This window comes from Canis lupus, chromosome 11 (assembly GCF_011100685.1).
Source record: "Canis lupus familiaris isolate Mischka breed German Shepherd chromosome 11, alternate assembly UU_Cfam_GSD_1.0, whole genome shotgun sequence".
Lineage (NCBI taxonomy): Eukaryota > Metazoa > Chordata > Mammalia > Carnivora > Canidae > Canis > Canis lupus.
The window spans coordinates 1,202,006-1,224,389 of NC_049232.1; the positions used below are offsets into that span (position 1 = coordinate 1,202,006).

At 39.1% G+C, this 22,384-nt stretch overlaps 1 protein-coding gene across 5 annotated transcripts in view; it reads right to left on the bottom strand.

The window, feature by feature from the left end:
* LOC100684769 (immunity-related GTPase family M protein 1) overlaps positions 1–15,673 on the bottom strand; it is a 37,095-nt gene extending 21,422 nt beyond the window's left edge. For 4 of the 5 annotated variants that reach the window (XM_038551700.1, XM_038551698.1, XM_038551697.1 and 1 more), the window contains exon 1: positions 15,348–15,673. The gene's annotated coding sequence lies outside the window, so the exon portion shown is untranslated. The remainder of the gene's footprint in view (positions 1–15,347) is intronic. The other variant, XM_038551699.1, reaches the window with a different exon arrangement.
* Positions 15,674–22,384: the final 6,711 nt, after the last annotated feature.

Sequence of the window (22,384 nt, forward strand, 5' to 3'; positions counted from 1 at the left end):
CACATAGATCAATGGAACAGAATAGAGAACCCAGAAGTGGACCCTCAGCTTTATGGCCAACTAATATTCGATAAAGGAGGAAAGACTATCCACTGGAAGAAAGACAGTCTCTTCAATAAATGGTGCTGGGAAAATTGGACATCCACATGCAGAAGAATGAAACTAGACCACTCTCTTTCACCATACACAAAGATAAATTCAAAATGGATGAAAGATCTAAATGTGAGACAAGAGTCCATCAAAATCCTAGAGGAGAACACAGGCAACACCCTTTTTGAATTCGGCCACAGTAACTTCTTGCAAGATACATCCACGAAGGCATAAGAAAAAAATGCAAAAATGAACTATTGGGACTTCATCAAGATAAGAAGCTTTTGCACAGCAAAGGATACAGTCAACAAAACTCAAAGACAACCTACAGAATGGGAGAAGATATTTGCAAATGACATATCAGATAAAGGGCTAGTTTCCAAGATCTATAAAGAACTTATTAAACTTAACACCAAAGAAACAAACAATCCAATCATGAAATGGGCAAAAGACATGAAGAGAAATCTCACAGAGGAAGACACAGACACGGCCAACATGCATATGAGAAAATGCTCTGCATCACTTGCCATCAGGGAAATACAAATCAAAACCACAATGAGATACCACCTCACACCAGTGAGAATGGGGAAAATTAACAAGGCAGGAAACCACAAATGTTGGAGAGGTTGTGGAGAAAAGGGAACCCTCTTACACTGTTGGTGGGAATGTGAACTGGTGCAGCCACTCTGGAAAACTGTGTGGAGGTTCCTCAAAGAGTTAAAAATAGAACTGCCCTACAACCCAGCAATTGCACTGTTGGGGATTTACCCCAAAGATTCAGATGCAATGAAACGCCGGGACACCTGCACCCCGATGTTTCTAGCAGCAATGTCCACAACAGCCAAACTGTGGAAGGAGCCTCGGTGTCCATCGAAAGATGAATGGATAAAGAAGATGTGGTTTATGTATACAATGGAATATTACTCAGCCATTAGAAATGACAAATACCCACCATTTGCTTCGACGTGGATGAAACTGGAGGGTATTATGCTGAGTGAAGTAAGTCAATCGGAGAAGGACAAACAGTGTATGTTCTCATTCATTTGGGGAATATAAGTAATAGTGAAAGGGAATATAAGGGAAGGGAGAAGAAATGTGTGGGAAATATCAGAAAGGGAGACAGAACATAAAGACTCCTAACTCTGGGAAACAAACTAGGGGTGATGGAAGGGGAGGAGGGCGGGGGGTGGGGGTGAATGGTTGACGGGCACTGAGGGGGGCACTTGTCGGGATGAGCACTGGGTGTTATTCTGTATGTTGGTAAATTGAACACCAATAAAAATTATTTTATTAAAAAAATAAAATAAAAAATAAACTAGTTATGTTAAAAAAAAGAAGATTAGGAGCACATTTTTGGTGATGAGCACTGAGTAATTTATAGATTTGTTCACACACTATATTCTACACCTGAAACAAAATAACTATATATTAATTATGCTTCAATAAAAATATCATACATCTGTTATAGTAGCAAAAGTCATTTGTTTGCATTTCAATAAAAAAGAAATAAAAGAATAAAATACTTAGGAATAAATCTAACCAAGAAGGTGAGAGACATGTGTACTGAAAATTCTAAGACATTGATGTAAGAAAGTGAAAAAGACACAAATAAATGTGTTTGCACTTGTGGACTGGAAGAAACGATATTGTTAAAATGTCCATATTACCTAGAGCAAACTACAGGTTCTATTTGATCCCTGAATTTTTCACAAAAATAGAACAAATGATCCTAAGATTTTTATGGAACCACAGAAGAACCTGCATAGTCAAGCCAATCTTAACAAAGAATAAACTGGATGTATCACACTTCCTGATTTAAAATTACATTGCAAAGCTATGGTAATCAAAACAGTAAGGTATTGGCATGACAACAGACACAGACCTATGAAACATAAGTACCTAGAAATAAACCCAAGTCTATATAATCAATTTATTTATGACAAAGAATATAAGAATATAAAAAAGGGGTAAGGACAGTCCCTTTAATAAATAGTGTTGAATAAACAGGACAGCCTCATGCAAGAGAATGAAACTGGACAATTATACATCACAAACACTAGGACAAAATGGATCAAATACTTGAGTTTAACACCTGAAACTATAAAACTCCTAGAAGAAAATATATATTTGGTAAACCCCTTGACATCAATCTTGGCTATGATTTTCTGGATCTGACTCCAAAAACAAGGCAACAAAAGCAAAAATAAACAAGTGGGATGAAATCAAGTCAAATTAGAAAGCTTCAGCATAGCAGAAGGAATCATTGAAAAAAAGAAAAAGCAATTTACTATATGGGAGAAACTATTTGTAAGTCACATCTGAAAAGGGGTTAATATCCAAAAGGTATTAAAAAAACTCATACAACTCAGTAGCAAAAAAGAAAAATACATATGATTAAAAGATGCACAGAGTATATGACTACATATTTTTCCAAAGAACAATTATACAGATGACTTAAAGGTAAATGAAAAGATCCTCAACATCCTTGTCTTCATGGAAATGCTCATCAAAACCACAATGATACATAACCTCGCACTTGTTAGAATGACTATCCTCAAAAGACTAGAAATAATAAGTACTGACAAAGATGTGGAGGAAAGGGAATATATTTTTTTAAGATTTTTAAAAATGTATTTATTCATGAGAGATACAGAGACGTAGGCAGAGGGAGAAGTAGGCTCCGGCAGGGAGCCCAATCTGGCACTTGATCCCAGGACCCCAGAATCATGACCTGAGCCAAAGGCAGACATTCAACTACTGAGCCAACCCAGACATCCCTAGGAAAGGGAATCTTTATGCACTGTTAATGGGAATGTGAATTGTTACAGCCACTATGGAAAACAGTATAGAATTTCCTTTAAAATTTGAGAATAAAACTACCATATGATCCACGACTCCCCTTCTGAGTATTCAACCAAAGGTAATGAAAAACACTAATTTGAAGAGATATATGCACCCCCATGTTCACTGCATCATTATTTATAGTAGCCAAGATATGAAAACACCTTTAAATGTTAATCAATGGATTAAGAAATCAATGGACAAAGAAAATCAATGGATTAAGAAATCAATGGACAAAGAAAATGTGAGATGCAATGAAACACCGGGACACCTGCACCCCGATGTTTCTAGCAGCAATGTCCACAACAGCCAAACTGTGGAAGGAGCCTCGGTGTCCATCAAAAGATGAATGGATAAAGAAGATGTGGTCTAGGTATACAATGGAATATCACTCAGCCATTAGAAATGACAAATACCCACCATTTGCTTCGACGTGGATGGAACTGGAGGGTATTATGCTGAGTGAAATGAGTCAATCGGAGAAGGACAAACATTATATGGTCTCATTCATTTGGGGAATATAAATAATAGTGAAAGGGAATAGAAGGGAAGGGAGAAGAAATGTGTAGGAAATATCAGAAAGGGAGACAGAACATGAAGACTCCTAACTGGGAAATGAACTAGGGGTGGTGGAAGGGGAGGAGGGCGGGGGTGAATGGGTGATGGGCACTGAGGGGGGCACTTGTCGGGATGAGCACTGGGTATTATTCTGTATGTTGGAAAATTGAACACCAATAAAAAATAAATTTATTATTAAAAAAAAGAAAATGTGAGTTATAATCATTTATATATTTATAATATTTATATATTTATAAAATAAATGTATATATAAAATATGTGGTAAACATATAATTGTGACATATAAATTTATATATAATAGTGATATACATAATGTAATGTTATTCAGTTATAAAAAAGAATAAAATCTTGAAATCTTGCTACTTGCTACAACATGGGTAGAACTTGAAGGCTTTAACTAAGTAAAATAATTCAGAGAATGACAAATAACATTTGATCTCACCATTTGTGGAATCTAAAAACCAAAACAAAACAAAACCCTAAAACAATATCCTAGATAAAGAGAACAGAAAAAGTCCTCTGTGTGGTATACTTGAGTCTTCACATTTTGAATTAATGCCTTTATTTTGTGATCACTCTCAATAGTTTAACTGAGTTCTGAATTCTAGATACAACAACATTTTCTCTTAGAACTCTAAAGATCTATCTTCTTCAAGCATGCCTTGTTGCCAGTAAAAAGCCCAATGCCAATTCCATACTTATTCCTTGGATGGTCACCTGTTTGTCTCCAGGGAAAATTCATCCCTGGGGTTCAGTAGTGTCACCAGGCACTAGTGACCTGGAGTACTTCCACTTACCACTCAGTATTCAGAAGGCTCTTTAAATGACAGCTGACGGGGATCCCTGGGTGGCTCAGCAGTTTAGCGCCTGCCTTTGGCCCAGGGCGCGATCCTGGAGTCCCAGGATCGAGTCCCGCGGCCGGCTCCCTGCATGGAACCTGCTTCTCCCTCTGCCTGTGTCTCTGCCTCTCTCTCTCTCTCTCTCTCTCTCTCTCGAATAAATAAATAAATAAATCTTAAAAAAATAAAAAATAAATAAAGGACAGCTGGTGTGAAAAGACATAGAGGAAACTGAAATGCATATTACCAAGTGAGAGAAACCAATCTGGAAAGGATAAATACTGCACGATTCCAAAGGCATAACATTCTAAAAAAGGCAAAACTGTAGAGTCAATAAAAAGACCAGTAGTTCCCAAAGGTTCAGAGGAGGTAGGGATAAGTTGATGGAGCATAGAGGCCGTTTAGGGCAGTGAAACCAGTCTGTGTGATATGACAACGGTGGTTAAATTATACTTTTGTTAAAACCCATAGAATACACAGCACCAAGAGTGACCCCAGAAAGATGGATCAGTTTGGGTTCATGAATTGTACAATGAATGATGTGAGTTGTTGATAGTGGGGGCTATAGGTGTGTGAGGGCAGGGGATACATGGGAACCCTCTGTACCTTCTGCTCCATTTTGCCGTGACAGTAAAACTGCTTTGAGATATAGTCTATTGAAAAAGATAATGTCTGCTGACATCATTCTTCACCCTTGGCTTTGTGCTTTATTACATTTTCTAAGTGTTGTATGTGTTCAGCAGCTTGCTGCTGTAGGATATATATGATATTACATACATACATACACACAGCATAAAGCAACATATACAGAGACACCAGGGTGGTTAGGTGTCGGACTCTTGGTTTTGGCTCAGGTCAAGATCTCAGGGTCTTGGGATAGAGGCCAACATTGGGCTTCTGGCTCACTGGGGAGTCTGCTTGAGGATTTTTTCCCTCTCTCTCTACTCCTCCCCTGCTTGCAGACACTCTTTCTGTCTAAAATAAATAAATAAATCTTTAAAAAAGATATACAATATAAAAAAAGATATAAATACCTGTGAACTCAACTCCCAAAATTAAGAACTAGAAGGTTTCTTGTATAACTGAATATTCCTACACCCTTCACCCCATATCATGTCTCTCTCTGTATCTTTTCAGACATATAGCACCTTCCCATTTTGAGTTTATCATTTTTTGCTTCCCTCAATTTTTACCATAGATGTATACTTCCTCATAATATATATCATTTGGCCGGACACCTGGGTGGCTCAGTAGTTGAGCATCTGCTGTCAGCTCAGGGCGTGATCCTGGAGTCCCAGGATTGAATCCCACATCGGGCTCCCTGCCTGGAGCCTGCTTCTGTCTCTGCCTATATCTCTGCTTCTGTGTGTGTGTGTCTCTCATGAATAAATAAATAAAATCTTTAAAAAATATATCATTTATCTTTCTTTGGGGAGTGTCTCAGAAAAATATAATTATTTTGTGTGCCATCTTCTATAAGCTGCTTTTCATTTTTAATTGTTTCTATCACATGTGTTTCCATTTTGCCAAGAAAGCACATGTAATCTCTCTTTTCCCTGCAAATGGAAATTTGAGTTTGGGGTTCTTTAAAGTTGTTTCTTTCTCTTCTACACAGTTCTGCTATAAACATCTTACATATGTTTCTGGTACACCTGTGCAGAACTTTCTCCAGAAATAGGAGTGGACTTTCTGGATCATAATATATGGATACTTACACATTTCACAAAAGGAAGAGAATGTGTTACTTATCAAGCAGTATCAAATTTCCCATCATTCAGATATTTTCTGTATTTCTAGTGCTACTAGACAGTTGAGAAGGACCTGCCTGCCCTTACACTCAAGTGTGGAGTAAACTTGCAACTTGGTGTCTATGACCACCCATTTCTTTCTAGAGGAGATTACATGATATCAGACCACCTCTGTATCTGAAGCAGCTTCCTGAATCATGTCCTTTAAGCTCTAGAGGAGCTGCTGGCTCATCTTCCTGGATTTTCCTCTTAATGAACTTCCCCTAGGCAGCCAGTGTTCTCAAACATATCCACAACATTATCTAGTACAACTCTAACATTACACAAGGAGTACTGCTACTAAAAATTTTTTAGACTTAAGTCTGTTCTGGACTGAAGTATGTATCCCCAAGTTCCTATATTGAAGCCCTAACCTCTATTGTGACTGTATTGAAGGAAGTTCTTTAAGGAGGTAATGAAGGTTAACTGAGCTTAGATGGGTGGGACCCTGATCCAATAGGACTTGTGTCCTTAGAGGAAGAGACACCATAGGTGCACACACACAGAGAAAGTCCATATGACGACACAGCAGAAGGTGGCCATCTGCAAGCCAAGGAGAGAAGCTTCAGGAGAAGCAAAACCTATTGGCACCTTGATCTTAGACTTCCAGCCTCCCTAAGAGTGAGAAAATTAATTTATGTTGCTAAGCCCCCCAGTCCATGATATTTTATTATGGTAACCTTATCAAATGAACCTCCTGAGAGCTGTTTCCAGAATCTGATATGATTCCCAATAGATTTTTATTCCAATTCAACCCCTCAGTTTCTCTTCATTGGATTGGAAGTCTGCTTTTAATTAGGTTTGAAAGGACTCTTAAGAATTGAACACCAATAAAAAATAAATTTATAATAAAAAAAGGACTCCTAAGAATTAAAAAAAAATAATAATTAATTCCCTTTTGTCACTGAGGCCTTGAAAACTCTCTTCTTTCTGCCAGCACCATGGCCAGCTATGGGGAGCTGTTCACCTGGATCCATGGGTCCAAGTGACTCCTGGCTGGCCTCCATCCAATCTGCCACAGAGTCTCTATCATCATTCCTTCATCATAACCACACAACACTGATTGGGCTACAGTGCATGAGAGAGCCAGAGTGGCCCACTGAGACCCTGAGTGTGCTCTGAATGCTGAGGACACAAGGCTGAGTTCATGTCCCAGCCTTTTCCTGGGAGCAAAGTGAATGAAGACTTCCCTGACCATGGTTCCTCTCACTGAATTCAACTAGAGAGATATTTTATGTTTCATGAACTATAAAATATATTTTTGGCCTTTTGCTTCCTGACCACTTAAGAAGATCAAAAGTTGACTACCCAAAAGATATGACATATATCTTATGACTTATATTTAGTGCCATTTGCAAATCTAAACACACAGTGCCATTTTCAAATCTAAACATACAGTGAAAAGTCCCATGAAATCAGTGATAAGAAAATGACTGTTGAGAAGGAATTTAAATGACTCAAGAAGCCCACAAAAGCAAATGTTGATGCTGTGCTTCTAGTATCATCGATCAGAGACAAAGAAATTCAGGCTATCTGGTTGCAAGATGGGTGTCCAGGCTGGTGAAGTAGAAATGTTTCCTATCCTCACTAAAGTTTGGGTGGAACTTCCTTTCCACCACACATGTGCCTTCATTTCATAGACCAGCATGTGACTGTGATGCTCAGCACCTCCTTATTAGAGAAGATGGTGGCAATGGAAGTGTTTCATGTTGTCATTTTTCTCAGAGGCCAGTGGGAAGAAGCAGACAATAGAAATGTAGGCAAAACATTTAGAATGAAGTTACTCAAAGCAAACTCTGCTGTGCAGGGAGCAAAGCAAAGTGTCTCTCAGGTAAAGACTATCCCAGGACTAATAGTAGTTGCAGTGTAGGAAATATGGTCAATGAGATTATAGTAGTGGTGTATGGTGTAATCTGGTAGCTACATTTGGGGTGAGCACAGAAGAACATACAGAGTTGTTGATTCATTATGTTGTTCATATGAAGCTAATGTAACAATGTGTGTCAAATATACTTCAATTATATATATATATATAATATATAATACATATATTATATATATATATAATATCCCAGGAGTTATCATTAAAAGAATGAAATGAGAGAAGGCCTGGCATTGTGGATATGAGGAATCAAGATGAAACCTGTCTCCTTCCCTGCTCTCTACAGTGATCAATCCACTAATTAATGTAGTACCTAGAGGCATCCTGGCTACCCAAAAAGTGGCTGCCTATTACTCTCTTTCCTCTAGAACCAGACTACTGACCAGGCCAGTCACAACATAACCCTGGACCTCATTCCACATATGTAAAACAAGGAACAGGAGGACTAAGCTATTTGAAGACTCCTTTTGAATCAATGTTTTTTGGTTTTGTGACTCTTGGAAGCACAGTTTCCCTGCCCACCTAAGTATAGACTTGCTGACAGCAGGTTTGACTCAGTCAAGGAATTCAGCTGCCCTTGGGGATCTGACACTTTACAGTTGTCCCATGCAGAGTCACAAGGACTGATGTGAAATGTCCTCTCAAGTCTCTGAGTCCAGAGGTCTGCTTCAGACCGAGCAGCCTCCTTCCTAAGGTCAACTCTAAGGGGGCAGGTAGTGATGACAACAATCCCCCTTCTGTTACAAGCAGCACTAAGACCACCTCCAATTCCATTCCTCCTTACTCAGTTGACTCCAAAAATCCTGTGTCCTTGTGTAGACATGGTATTAGCTAGTTTCACTCTTACAAAATGGGTTCACCTGGGCCTGAACACCAGGTATCAGCACTAGTGCTTTTGTCAGTATTATTTCTGTTGCAAGAGCTTTGTTCAGGCTGCCATAACAAAATTCCACAGTTTGGGTAGCTTAAACAAAAGAAGTTGATTTTCTCACAGTTCTGGGTCTAGAAGTCATATATCAAAGTGTTTTCAGGATTGGTTTCTTCTGAGGCTTCTATCTTTGGTTTGCAGAATCTTTTGTACACATGGTCTTTCCTCTGTGTACCTGCTTGTTTGTGTCACACTTTCCTCTGCTTAAAAGGAATCATAATGGATTAGGGCCCATCCTAAAGGTCTCATTTTAACTTCATTGTCTCTTTGAAGCCCTTATCTCCAAATATAGTTACATTGTGACTTATTGAGGGTTAGATCTTTATCAAAGGAATTAAGGTGGGAGTGGGGACACAATTCAGCCCAGAATAGCTTTCAGGTAACTCCACCAGCCTAGAGCACAGAGGAGGAACAAATGGGGTTACTTACCTCCTTGTCACCTTAAGGTTTTGCTTTCTTGTGTCCACTAAATCCTTTACCATTCATTCATCTACTTCCCAGTTTCCCTCTTGTCCTTTGCTGCTTTCTCCTCTGGAGAGTGTGTGTATGTATCACTATTTGGAATGGCTTTATATGTATATATAGGAAATGGCAGTCAAGGATCACAACCTTTGATTGAGGCAGCAATACAGACTGAAAGGCTGTTGCAACTCAGAGATATCAGAGGCAAATGAGGGAGAAGGAGGAAAACCAACCTCTCATTAATGTCAGAGAGATAAGAAATTACTACACTATCCCCACATTAAGTCATTTTCTGGCACATAATAGTCACTCAGTAAGTACTAGCTGGTTAAAAACTGTATCCACAAAAATCAGAGGCCATAAATAAGGAAAATGAAGAGAATAGAAAAAATTCTTGAAAACATAAAATGTGAGAATTGGGGAGGGGTGTGGGAGAAATAGTACAAGGCTTAGAAAATGAGGCACTCCTTCAAAAGGCAAAAATAAAGTTTAAAGCTCTTCATAAAAGGGGATCCCTGGGTGGCGCAGCGGTTTGGCGCCTGCCTTTAGCCCAGGGCGCGATCCTGGAGACCTGGGATCGAATCCCACATCGGGCTCTCGGTGCATGGAGCCTGCTTCTCCTTCTGCCTATGTCTCTGCCTCTCTCTGTGTGTGTGACTATCATAAATAAAAAATTTTTTAAAAAAAGAAAAAAATAATAAAGCTCTTCATAAATGGCCAGAGGTGATATCTGAAAATGGTTCATTATTCAGTTGACCCAGAAAACCCTATAAAATCTTTCACAGTAAGAGTTTTAAATCTTTGTTTTCACTTTAAGAACACAAGTGAAACTGTCCAGGCCATCAGGTGTAGGCATGTCCATAAAGTCATCAAGTGTCTGTAGGATGTCACTTTGCAGAAACGATTTGTGCCATTCCTGTCACTACAATGGTGGAATTGGTAAGTTGCCCAGGCCAAATAGTGCATCTGGACACAGGGTGAGCAGCCAAAAAAAGAGCACTGAATTTTTACTACACATATTTAAAGATGCAGAAATTAGTGCTGAACTTAAGGGTTTATATGTACAACCTATGGTAATTGAGCACACCCAGGTGAACAAAGGCCCCAAGATGGGGCATAGGACTTACAGGCTTCACAGTCACATTACCCATACATGAGCTCTCCCTGCCACATTGAGATGATCCTTACTGAAAAAGAGCAAATTGTCTTTAAACTAGAAGAGGGTGTTACACAGAAGAAAAAGATATCCCAGAAGAAAATGAAGAAACGAAAGCTTATGGACAGGAGTAAGTTCTGTACAAAATAAATACAAAGAAAATTTAAAAAAATAATAACTAAAGTTTATAAATACGGTATTTTGCAGGCCTGTCAGATCCAAGTTGTAACTTCAGAAAATTCTTTTGATAAATAATGTGGCACGATGGGGCAACTTCTCCCCACAATTCTGGTGGCACAAAGTGGGGGGGGGGGGTTTCCCTTCTATGTACTGACCCACCTTCCTTCCATGAAGATAATTGGAGGGTGGCAGTCATTAGTTCTGATTATCTATTGGGTAAAGTATCAAATCAAAGGCCTTGAGTTCTTGGGACTTAGTATCTCTCTTCTTTCTCCTTCACCCAGACCAGTGGGAGGCAGGCCTTGTTCTCAAGAGGACTCTTCCAGTTATAGAATGAAAAGCAGTGGATAGGAGGTTCTTTTTGTCACATGAACTTACCATCTACAGCCTACAGAGTATTTGATATGACCTATTTCTGCAAAACAAACTACCTCAAAACTTAGTGGCTTAAAAATAGGAACAGGTCAGAACATCTTATAATTTCATGGGTCAGGAACTCAAGCAGGACTGCACTGCTCCATGTGGCATCAATGGCAGTCAGCAGGTGGTGTTCAGATCCAGGATGCTTTCACTTATGTGTCTGGCTCCTTGGCTGGCATGACCAGATGACTTAACTCAGCCAGCACTGCAAACATAAGGCAATATGTGGCTTCTTCAAAACCTCCCACATGGCAGAGAAGGGTTCCTAGAAAGACTATTGAGAGATCTAAGTGGAAGCTACAAGGCTTTTATGCTCCACTCTCAGAATTCCTAGAACATAGTCCAAGTCACTAAGGTGAGACCAGATTCAAGGTGGTGAAGGGGAGGATATGAGAAGCAGAGAGCTTGCTGCCATGTCAGTTGAACTAAAATTTGGGTAGAGCAATGTTTTTGCTTCCTCTAAGAGATACCAGTAGTGTATGGGATCTGAAGCAGATAACACCTTATGCTATTTTTGAGAATTGAAAAATATAGCAACATTTTCTATATATGTCTTCTGAAGCAAAAGAGATAAAAGCAAAAATAAACTATTGGGATTACATCAAAATAAAAAGCTTATGCACAGTGTAGGAAACTATTCAAAACTAAAAGAAAGCCTACTTAATGGGAGAAGATGCTAGCAAATGACATTTTCAATAAAGGGTTAGTATCCAAAATGCATGAAAAACTGATATAACTCAATACTCAAAAAACAAATAATCCAGTTAAGAAATGGGCAAAAGCATGAATAAGCATTTTTCCAAAGAAGACATCCAGATAGACAACAGACACATGAAAAGATGCTCAACACCATTTATCATCAGGGAAATGGAAACCAAAACCACAATAAGATATTACCTCATACCTGTCAGAATGGCTAAAACAAAATCACAAAAAAACCAAAAGTGTTGGCAAGGATGTGGAGAAAAAGGAACCCTCTCTCACAGTTGATGGGGAAGTAAACTGGTATAGTCACTCTGCAAAACTGTATAGAGATTCCTCAAAAAGTTAAAAATAGAAATATCCTACCATCCAATATGTACTGAAAAAATACACAAACACTAATTCAAAGGGATACATGTACTCTGTGGATAAGCAGCATTATTTACAAGAGCCAAATAATGGAGGCAGCCCAAGTGACCATCAATAGATGAATGGGTGAAGAAGATATGATATATACATAGAATGGAATATTTTTCAGGCATTAAAAAAAGAATTAAATCCTGTCATTTGCAATGACATAGAAATAGAGAGTATAATGCTAAGGGAAACAAGTCAGTTAGTGAAAGACAAACACCATGTGATTTTACTTATATGTGGACTTTGAGAAACAAAAACAAATGAGCAAAGGGAATAAAAAAGAGAGAGACAAACCAAGAAACAAATTCAACTATAGGAAATAAACTGATGGTTCTCAGAGGGGATGACGGGGGATGGGTGAAACTGATGATGGGGATGAAAAAGTGCAGTTAACATGATGAGCAGAGCTATGTATAGAACTCTTGAATCACTATTATATACCTGAAACTAATTTAACACTGTATGTTAACTATACTGGAATTTAAAAACTTGATAAAAATAATAAAATAAAAATAGCTTGGGAGAATAATTGACTTTGACGTCTCATGATCTTTGCTCATGAGTAATCTAAGCATAAGTGTTAAAAACAAGTAAATAGATGTAAATTAATTTTTTAGATCTAAAATAAATTTTTTAAAATTAGATAAATATTTAAATCATTTCTGAAATCTTTTTGAAAAACTAAAACTTAATTTTGCTGAGTTAGATTAAGTAATGATTTAAGCTAATTTCGTTAAATTTCTAGATCATATGCAAATACATAAAATTATAAAACATTAATAATTAGACTTTCATATCTCTAATTTGGCTTCTTTATTCCTGAGAAACTAAAGATAAATGTAAGTCTGTTGGTAAACTTTTCTGGTATACTGTATAGAAAAATTGTACTATAAAAAGCACATGTTTCTAGAAGTTATAAAGTGTATTTATAAACTTTTCATTTCAAGAACACTGGTCTAACACAGTTAACAAGTGCCCACTACTTAATTTTCACTAAAAAATAAAGTTTCTAAGGGTTAAGAACACTAAATAATGTGTGTTGTTAAAGCTACTAAAAGTTTAAAAAGGAGGGGATCCCTGAGTGGCTCAGTGGGTTAGCGCCTGCCTTCAGCCCAGGGTGTGATCCTGGAGTCCCGGAATCGAGTCCCAGAATGGAGTCCCACATCAGGCTCCCTGCATTGTGCCTGTCTCTGCCTCTCTCTGTGTCTCTCATGAATATTTAAATAAAATCTTTTTTAAAAAACATTAAAAAGGAAACATATCTGAAAGAAAGAAAACTGGGATATGTATTTTTGGTTAAAAAAAAGTATATGGACTGGAGAAACATTTTTTTTTTTTTGAGGTAAAAGAAAGTTGTAAAAAGATTATGAAAAAGGAATCTCTGGAAGGGAATTTATTCAAGGTCAGGACTGACTAACATTGCAATGAATGTTCTCATACAAAAATAAACTGGTGCAAAACTAGAACTTGGTTTCCTATCTATTAAAATGCAAAGATTTGTTTGTTTTAAACATTTGATCCACCTTTGGTAATAGGTTGTGAATGTTCCCTTACCATTTAAGGGATCTTCTTAGAAAACAAAGATCCTGTTATATGATGCATTTGCATAAGTGTATAATTGTTCTAGATCTTGTGAAATTCCTGGAAATTTGATATGTCCTAGTATAATGTTATCACTTGTAATTACTCTCCTACCTTCTGCAATTGCTGTCATCAAAACTGAGGCTCACACTGAAAGAACTACCCCAGAATATCAGGAAAATGCTCCAGCTGACATTCATGCGAAGGCAGCCCCCAAAAGAATCTATAAAGACTGTGGCACATGTGGACAAAATCCATTCTGCTGCTGCAAAAATGTCCCTCATTGCCTCAGAGATTTTTGCCATTCTGATGTCAGGCTATCATGGCAACACTCTGCTTCTGACCCAGAGAAAATAAGATAGATAAACAATGGCTGTAACTTGAACAGTCAGGGCTTTTTGGGAAACCCAAAACAGCTGCTTTGTTTTTCTTGGCTCACTAGCAGCTCCTTTTTGTTGTTGTTTTTTCATTCCTTCTCCCATCATATGCATTTAAAATGACTCAAACTATGGCTAGACATTGGAAGGGGGACTTCTATAAAATTGTGGAAACAGTCTACCAGCAATGTCTGACTTGTCAGGCCCATTATCCCGGAAAAATTACTTTTGCCCTAGAGGCTTCACACCTCCTCTTCTGAGACAGTTGTATACCCACAGCTCATCTTTATCCTAGTGTCACCTAGCACTGGTTATCAGTATGTTCTTTGTGTGTGTTTTCCAGTTAGCTTGAAGCTCTGCTGCACGGCTGATGCCCTCACAGTGGCAAAGGAATTGTTAATGACTTCTTTCTTTTTCTCTACTTCTCTTAGTTTAAAAACATTTCCTTTCCTACAGCTCAATGGAACTCCTTTCTTTTCTTTCTTTTTTTTTTTAAGATTTTATTTATTTATTTATTCATGAAAGACACACACAGAGAGAGAAGCAGGGACATAAGCAGAGGGAGAAGCAGGCTCCACGCAGGAAGCCTGATGTAGGACTTGATCCCAGGACACTGGGATCATGCCCTGAGCCAAAGGCAGACTCTCAACCACTGAGCCACCCAGGGGTCCCATGGATCTCCTTTCTATTTGCTAGATAAGATGCTGCCTAATCCATGAATCATTTAATAAAGCTGATTAGCTCATTAAAATTTATTGATTTGAATTTTTTCAACAGATTAATATGCATCATCTCCCCAGGGAAAGGTATTTAGGCAAGAGATGGGAAGTGTCCGATCCAGAAGCTCTTAGGGAAAAGGCCCTATGCACTGAGAGCCCTGACATTCACGTGATCCTTCTGCAGTTCTTATGAATAAAGTGTGTTCTGAAGCTGCTCTCTGAAAATGTCCCAAATAGTTAACTGCTTCATCCACCAGACATCCTGCCCTCAGTCTACCAAGTCCACAGCACCCAAAATGGAGCATCCAGTCTCTCCCACCCTTAGACCTACAGATCTATGATTCTATTTTTAGATCTCCACACAATCCAAAGTAGCCTCTTGCTTACCAGCTCCTGAAAGAAAAGAGACTTCTCGTGTCAGGGTTGAGCTCTGAATGTGTCCTCTGGCAGGGCAGGAAATGCAGAGCCTGGATGAAGTGCTCCCTGCAGCCCAGGGCAGAAACACTCCTCTGCACAGACTGGCCTCGCACTGGAACAGGTCCTGTGTGCTGGTGTGGTCACTCTGCAGAGATAAAAGAGCTGTCGCTTGCAATGTCTAAACTGTGTGTGAGGAGCTGGCGGGATTTAAATAATCTCTGGCCTCTGTTCCACCCTCACAGGAATTTGGCCAATAGTAAAGAGGCAGCCAGCACATTGTAGAGCCCTGCATTTCCAGGAACAGAAAGTGAAAGGAAAGTTCTGAGGGCTCCTTTTCTGAGAAACACAGGCATTGCCAGGAAGTGAAACTGAAAGGCACCATGGACAGTGATTTTGTGTGTTTTGGCAACATGAGTGAGAGGAAGGCACAGGATCCCAGGCAGGGGGCTTCTCAGCGACCCCCAAGAGGACACTCTAACCAGGCCCCAGGCTCCAGGCCAGGCAGAATCTGAATCTGGAATCAGAGAACACAGGCTGAGTCCTGGAAAATGACTCTCATGCCCACCCCCCGTTAACCTTGGACAGCCCAAACTCCCTGGGGGTGAAGTCTAATAAACAGTGTATCTAGTCCTTGTCCCTGGTTCCTGGCACAGCTTCAGAAACCCTGGGAATTTCCTGAGTGAAAGAAGTTGACCTTGTTATGCTAATGAGTTGATTCCAGGTGGGATCCTAGGTAGCTTCAGGTCAGTGGCTGGCCACCAGGAAGACCAACCATGTTTAGAGGATGGGGACTTTGGGCCAGCTGGACCTCTGGGGAGGAGAAGGGAGATTGAAGATTAAGCTCAATCAAGTAGCCAATTACTTGAGCAATCATGTCTTTGTGATGAAACCTCAAGCAAAACTCTGACCACCAAGGCTCAGTGGGCTTCCTGGTTGATGTTCCAGGATAGTGGTGTGCTCTGGCTCCCTGGAGACAGGCATGAAAGCTGTGTACTCCCTCCCAGACCCATCCTATGTGTCTCTATCCTTTTAAATAAAACTATACTTGTAAGTATAACCCTTTCCTGATCGTGTGAAACATTCTAAGCAATTTATTTATTTTTTTCCTGTATGTGTTGAAAAGAAATCAACTATGTAGTTTACAAACCAAGAGCTATAAGATGTATACAATGCACGCAATGGCCATTCCTCAAGTTTCTGTAAGAGGGACTATGTCACCTTTACAGGTCCATTTAATGAACATGTAAAGAAATATACATATCTATTTTCTTCATTTTACAAAAATGGTAGCATTTCCTATGCAATGTCTTATACTGATTTGCTATTTGATAATTGTTATAGATGAGCACACTCAAAGCTCCTCCTGTAAAATTATTTTTATTCATGTCATTTTAAGAAACAACTGTTTTGTAGTTGAAGAAACAAGACCTATGTGAACAATTTTATGGTTTCAGATATCACTTTTAGGTTGTTAGTCCATTTTGATTTTGGGGGGGGCTATGGTGTGGAAAGTGGTCCCGCTACATCTTTTACATGTAGCTGTCCAGTTTTCTCAAAACCACTTGTTGGAAAATTGATTTTACCCTTTCCATATTCTTCTCTTCTTTCTTGTACCTTATAGATGTAGATTTATTTCTGGGCTTTCAGTTTTGTTCCATTGATCTTGTGTATATCTTTGTGCCAATACAATACTGTTTTAATTACTACCAGTTTAAAGTATCACTTGAGATCTGGAATTGTGATACCTCCAGCTTTGTTTTCCTTTCTCAGGATGGCTTTAGCTATTTGGGGTCCTTTGTGGTTCCATACAACTTTTAGAATTACTTGTTCCAGTTCTGTGAAAACTGCTGTTGGTATTTTGATAGGGATTGCACTAAATCTGTATAGTTCTATGCATTGTGTGGATATTTTACAATATTTGTTCTTCCACTGCATGAGATCTTTCCATTTGTTTGTGTCATCTTCAGTCTTTCATCAATGTTTTATAGTTTTCAGGATGCAGGTATTTCACTGCTTTGATTAAGTTTGTTCCTAGGTATGTTATATTTTTGGTGCAATTTTAAATGGGATGCTTTTTGTAATTTCTCTTTCTGCTGCTGTATTATTAGTTTATAGAAGTGCAATGGGTTGGGATCCCTGGATGGTGCAGCGGTTTGGCGTCTGCCTTTGGCCCAGGGCGCGATCCTGGAGACCCGGGATCGAATCCCCCATCGGGCTCCCGGTGCATGGAGCCTGCTTCTCTCTCTGCCTGTGTCTCTGCCTCTCTCTCTCTCTCTGTGACTATCATAAATAATAAAAAAAATTTTTTAAAGGCTTAAAAAAAAAGAAGTACAATGGATTTCTGCACATTGATTTTGTATCCTGTAACATTTCTGATTTTATTGATCAGTTCTAGCAGTTCATTACCAGTTTGGATGCCTTTCATTCCTTTTTCTTGTCTGATTGCTGTGGCTAGAACTTATAGTGTTATCTTGAATAAATGTAGTAAGAGTGGATATCCTTGTCTTAATCCTGACCTTAGGGGAAATGCACTCAGGTTTTCACCATTGAGTATGATGTTCACTGTAAATTTTTCATATATAGGCTTTATAATGTTAAGGTTTGTTCCCTCTAAACCTGCTTTGTAGAGGGTTTTTAAATATGAGTACATGTTGTACTTTGTAGATGTTTTTTCTGCATTTATTGAAAGGATCATGTGATTTTACTCTTTCTGTTTTTCATGTGATATACCATGTTTGATTTATTTTGAATGAGTTGCATACATTGAACCACATTTGCATCTGAAAATAAATCTCACATAATGGTAGTGAATGATATTTTAATGTATTGTTACATTTGGCCTGCTAATATTTTGTGAGGAGTTTTACATCTATGTTCATCAGAGATATTGGCCTGCAGTTATCTCTCTCTCTCTCTCTCTCTCTCTCTCTCTCTCTGTCTCTCTGTCTCTTTTAATGTCTTTATCTAATTTTGGTATCAGGGTAATGCTGGCTTTATAAAATGAATTTGGAAGTTTTCCTCCTCTTCTATTTCTTAAACAGGTTTGAAAAGAATAGGAATTTACTCTTCTTTAAATGTTTCCTAGAAAAGTAGGAGTCCTCAACTCAATCTGGTCCCACCAAATAACCTTCAAAAGACCCTGAAGACCTCTGAATTTGACCTGAGATTTAAAGAGAGAACAGCTGGAACACCACAGAGAGAAAAGTTTTCAGTTCTAGCAAGATAGGAAGGCAGAAAAAAATAAATAAAAAAGTATAAAGTGGGCCCCATGAGGAGTGAAGCCTCCAGATTTCCCAGAGTCTCTAATAGAGGAAGTGCGCCCCAGAGGAAAGTGCACCACACACCACAGACCGATCTTGGTAAAGGTCTAGAGGACCACAGCCCTCGGGACATTTGGGAGAAGCCAGTCAGTTAGGCAGGTCCACTTGGGACACACGTGGCTGTGCCCCATTGCCTTCAGGACCTCAGACCTCAGGAGAGCAGTTCCAGCAGCACAGGGCCCCAGATTCCAGGGTGCCAAGCAGACAAAGCCCATGATCCTGCATTTCTCCTGGAACAAGCAGAAGTGGGGAGGGCACAGGAAAGTGAGAACTCTCTTGCCCCTGGGCACCCTGAAAGCTGGGCAGATCAGTGCATCTGCTTGGCCAAGAGCATCTAGGCCAGTGCAGACAGGGAGACTGTATTAGTTACTAGTGGGGAACTGACTCCAGAGACGGAGATCTATGCTGCCATTGTTTTTTCTCCTTGTTTCACCCTGTGCCTGGGAACGGAGGGGCCACCAGGAAACAAAGACTTCACAGGATAAACAGCTCACACTGAGCCCAGCACCTGGCAGAGGGTGGGGCATCTCCCCCAGGCACACACACCTGAGAATCAGCACAACAGATCCCTCCCCCAGAAGACCACCTGGAAGAACAGAGGAAGAGCAAGTTCTTGACCAAGCAGCACTGGAAAGCTCCAGGGGAAGTCGGGGGATTTATAGTATATAGGACTAAAAGGTCCCCCCACTTTTTAAAATATTTTTCCCTGTTTCCATTACAACTCTTTTTATATCAGACTAAAAATTTCCAATATTTTTCTATTTTCCCACCTTAACTACAATATTTTACCAGATCTTCATTTTTAAGTTTCTTCCTTTTTGACTTTCATGTTTCTACAATTGCATGTCTTAAGATATATTTTCCATTTCTGGATTCCCTTCAACAGATTCAGTTTAATTTTGGGAGATATACGAGATATGGGTTTTTGTTTTCTGTTTTTTGTTTACTCTGCCTCATTTATTCTACAATGACGAAGTTAATACCTCCTAAAACATGACCAGAATGCACCCAGAATCAAGTGAAATGCCACGCTGGTTCATTCTGTGAGATTATATTCTCTCTTCATTCCCATTCTGCCCCCCTCTTTTATCTTGTTTATGTTTTGGTGGTCAATGTTGGGGCTTTCTACAAGTATTGCTGGTTGATATAAATCTGGGACTGAGCATCTTCTAATATACAGAACTTAATATACTTAGAACCAAGAGGATTACCCTCTAGGACCCCTCAGGTAGACTACATTCACCCTAGACTACAGCGTGGTTATCACCACCATCTACCAGTTCCCCACCTTCTTTTCTTCTCTCTTTTATTTTCTCTTTACTTTTGCCTTTTTTCCTTATTTTTTTTCACTTTTATCTTTTTTTCTTCTTCTTTGGGATTCTTTGGCCTTTTATTTCTTCCTACTTTGTTTTAAACTTTGTTTTTCACTTTAGTGGTCCTTTTGTTTTACTTCAGTCTGATCTTTGTTTTCTTTTTTTTTTTTATTGGAGTTCAATTTGCCAACATATAGCATAACACCCAGTGCTCATCCCGTCAAGTGCCCCCCTCAGTGCCCATCACCCCCACCCCCCACCCACCTCCCTTTCTACCACCCCTTGTTCTTTTCCCAGAGTTAGGTGTCTCTCATGTTCTGTCTCCCTTTCTGATATTTCCCACTCATTTTTTCTCCTTTCCCCTTTATTCCCTTTCATTATTTTTTATATTCCCCAAATGAATGAGACCATATAATGTTTGTCCTTTTCTGATTGACTTATTTCACTCAGCATACCCTCCAGTTCCATCCACGTCGAAGCAAATGGTGGGTATTTGTTGTTTCTAATGGCTGAGTAATATTCCATTCTATACATAGACCACATCTTCTTTATCCATTCATCTTTCGATGGACACCGAGGCTCCTTCCACAGTTTGGCTATTGTGGACATTGCTGCTAGAAACATCGGGGTGCAGGTGTCCCGGCGTTTCACTGCATCTGAATCTTTAGGGTAAATCCCCAGCAGTCCAATTGCTGGGTCATAGGGCAGATCTATTTTTAACTCTTTGAGGAAACTCCACACAGTTTTCCAGAGTTGCTGCACCAGTTCACATTCCCACCAACAATGCAAGAGGGTTCCCCTTTCTCCACATCCTCTCCAACATTTGTTGTTTCCTACCTTGTTAATTTTCCCCATTCTCACTGATGTGAGGTGGTATCTCATTGTGGTTTTGATTTGTATTTCCCTGATGGCAAGTGATGTGATCTTTGTTTTCAATTTCTGATCTCTGACCCCGTCAGAATCATCTAGGGTGAAATTTACTTAGGTCATAGTTGGTACTCTTGACTCAGCTCACTCATACAGACACTCTGCACTGAGCAAAATAGCTAGAAAGAAGAACTCACCACAAAAGAAAGAATCAGAAACAGTACTCTCTGCCACAGAGTTACAGAATTTTTTTTTCAGAGTTACAGAATTTGGATTACAATTCGGTGTCAGAAAGCCAATTCAAAAGCACAATTATAAAGCTACTGGTGGCTCTGGAAAAAAGCATAAAGGACTCTAGATATTTCATTACTGCTGAGTTGAGATCTAATCAGGCCAAAATTAAAAATAAATTAAGTTAGATGCAATCCAAACTGGATGTCCTAATGACCAGGATTAATGAGGTGGAAGAAAGAGAGACTGACACAGAAGACAAGTTGATGGTAGGGAAGGAAGCTTAGGGAAAAAGAGAAAAACAATTAAGAGACCATGAGGAAAGACTTAGGGAAAAAAATGATAGCCTCAGAAGGAAGAATCTACATATAATTGGGATTCCATAAGATGCCAAAAGGGACAGAGGGACGGAAAGTATATTTGAATGAATCATAGCTGAGAAATTCCCTAATTTGGGGAGGGAAACAGACATTCAGATCCAACACAAAGAGAGGTTCCCCCCCAAAAAAATCAATAAAAACCACTCAAAACCTTGATATTTAATAGTGAAACTTGCAAATTCCAAAGATAAAATCCTTAAAGTAGCTCGAGACAAGAGATTCTTAACTTATATGGGGAGAAATATCAGATTAACAGCACACCTCTCCAAAGAGACTTGGCAAGACAGAAAGGGCTGGCAGGATATATTCAAGGTACTAAACGAGAAGAACATACAGCGAAGAATACTTTATCCAGCAAGGCTCTCATTCAGAATAGAAGGAGAGATAAAGAGCTTCCCAGATAGGCAAAAACTGAAAGAATATGTGACCACCAAACCAGATCTGCAAGAGATATTAAGGGGGACCCTATAAAAGAAAGAGGAAGCCCAAAAAATAATCCACAAAAACAGCAACTGAATAAGTTCTACAATGACACTAAATTCATATCTTTCAATAGTTACTCTTAACATGAATGGGCTAAATGATCCCATCAAAAGATGCAGGGTTTTGGACTGGATAAAAAAATCAAGACCCATCTATTTGCTGTCTACTCACAGAGACTCACTTTAGACCTAAGCACACATCCAGCCTGAAAATGAAAGGCTGGAGAACGATTTGCCATTCAAATGGTCTTCAAAAGAAAGTTGGGGTAGCAATCCTCATATCAGATAAATTAAAGTTTATACCAAAGACTGTAGTAAGAGATGAATAGGGACACTATATCAAAATTAAAGGGTCTATCCAACAAGAAGACCTAACAATCATGAGTATTTATGCCCCTAATGTGGGAGCTTCCA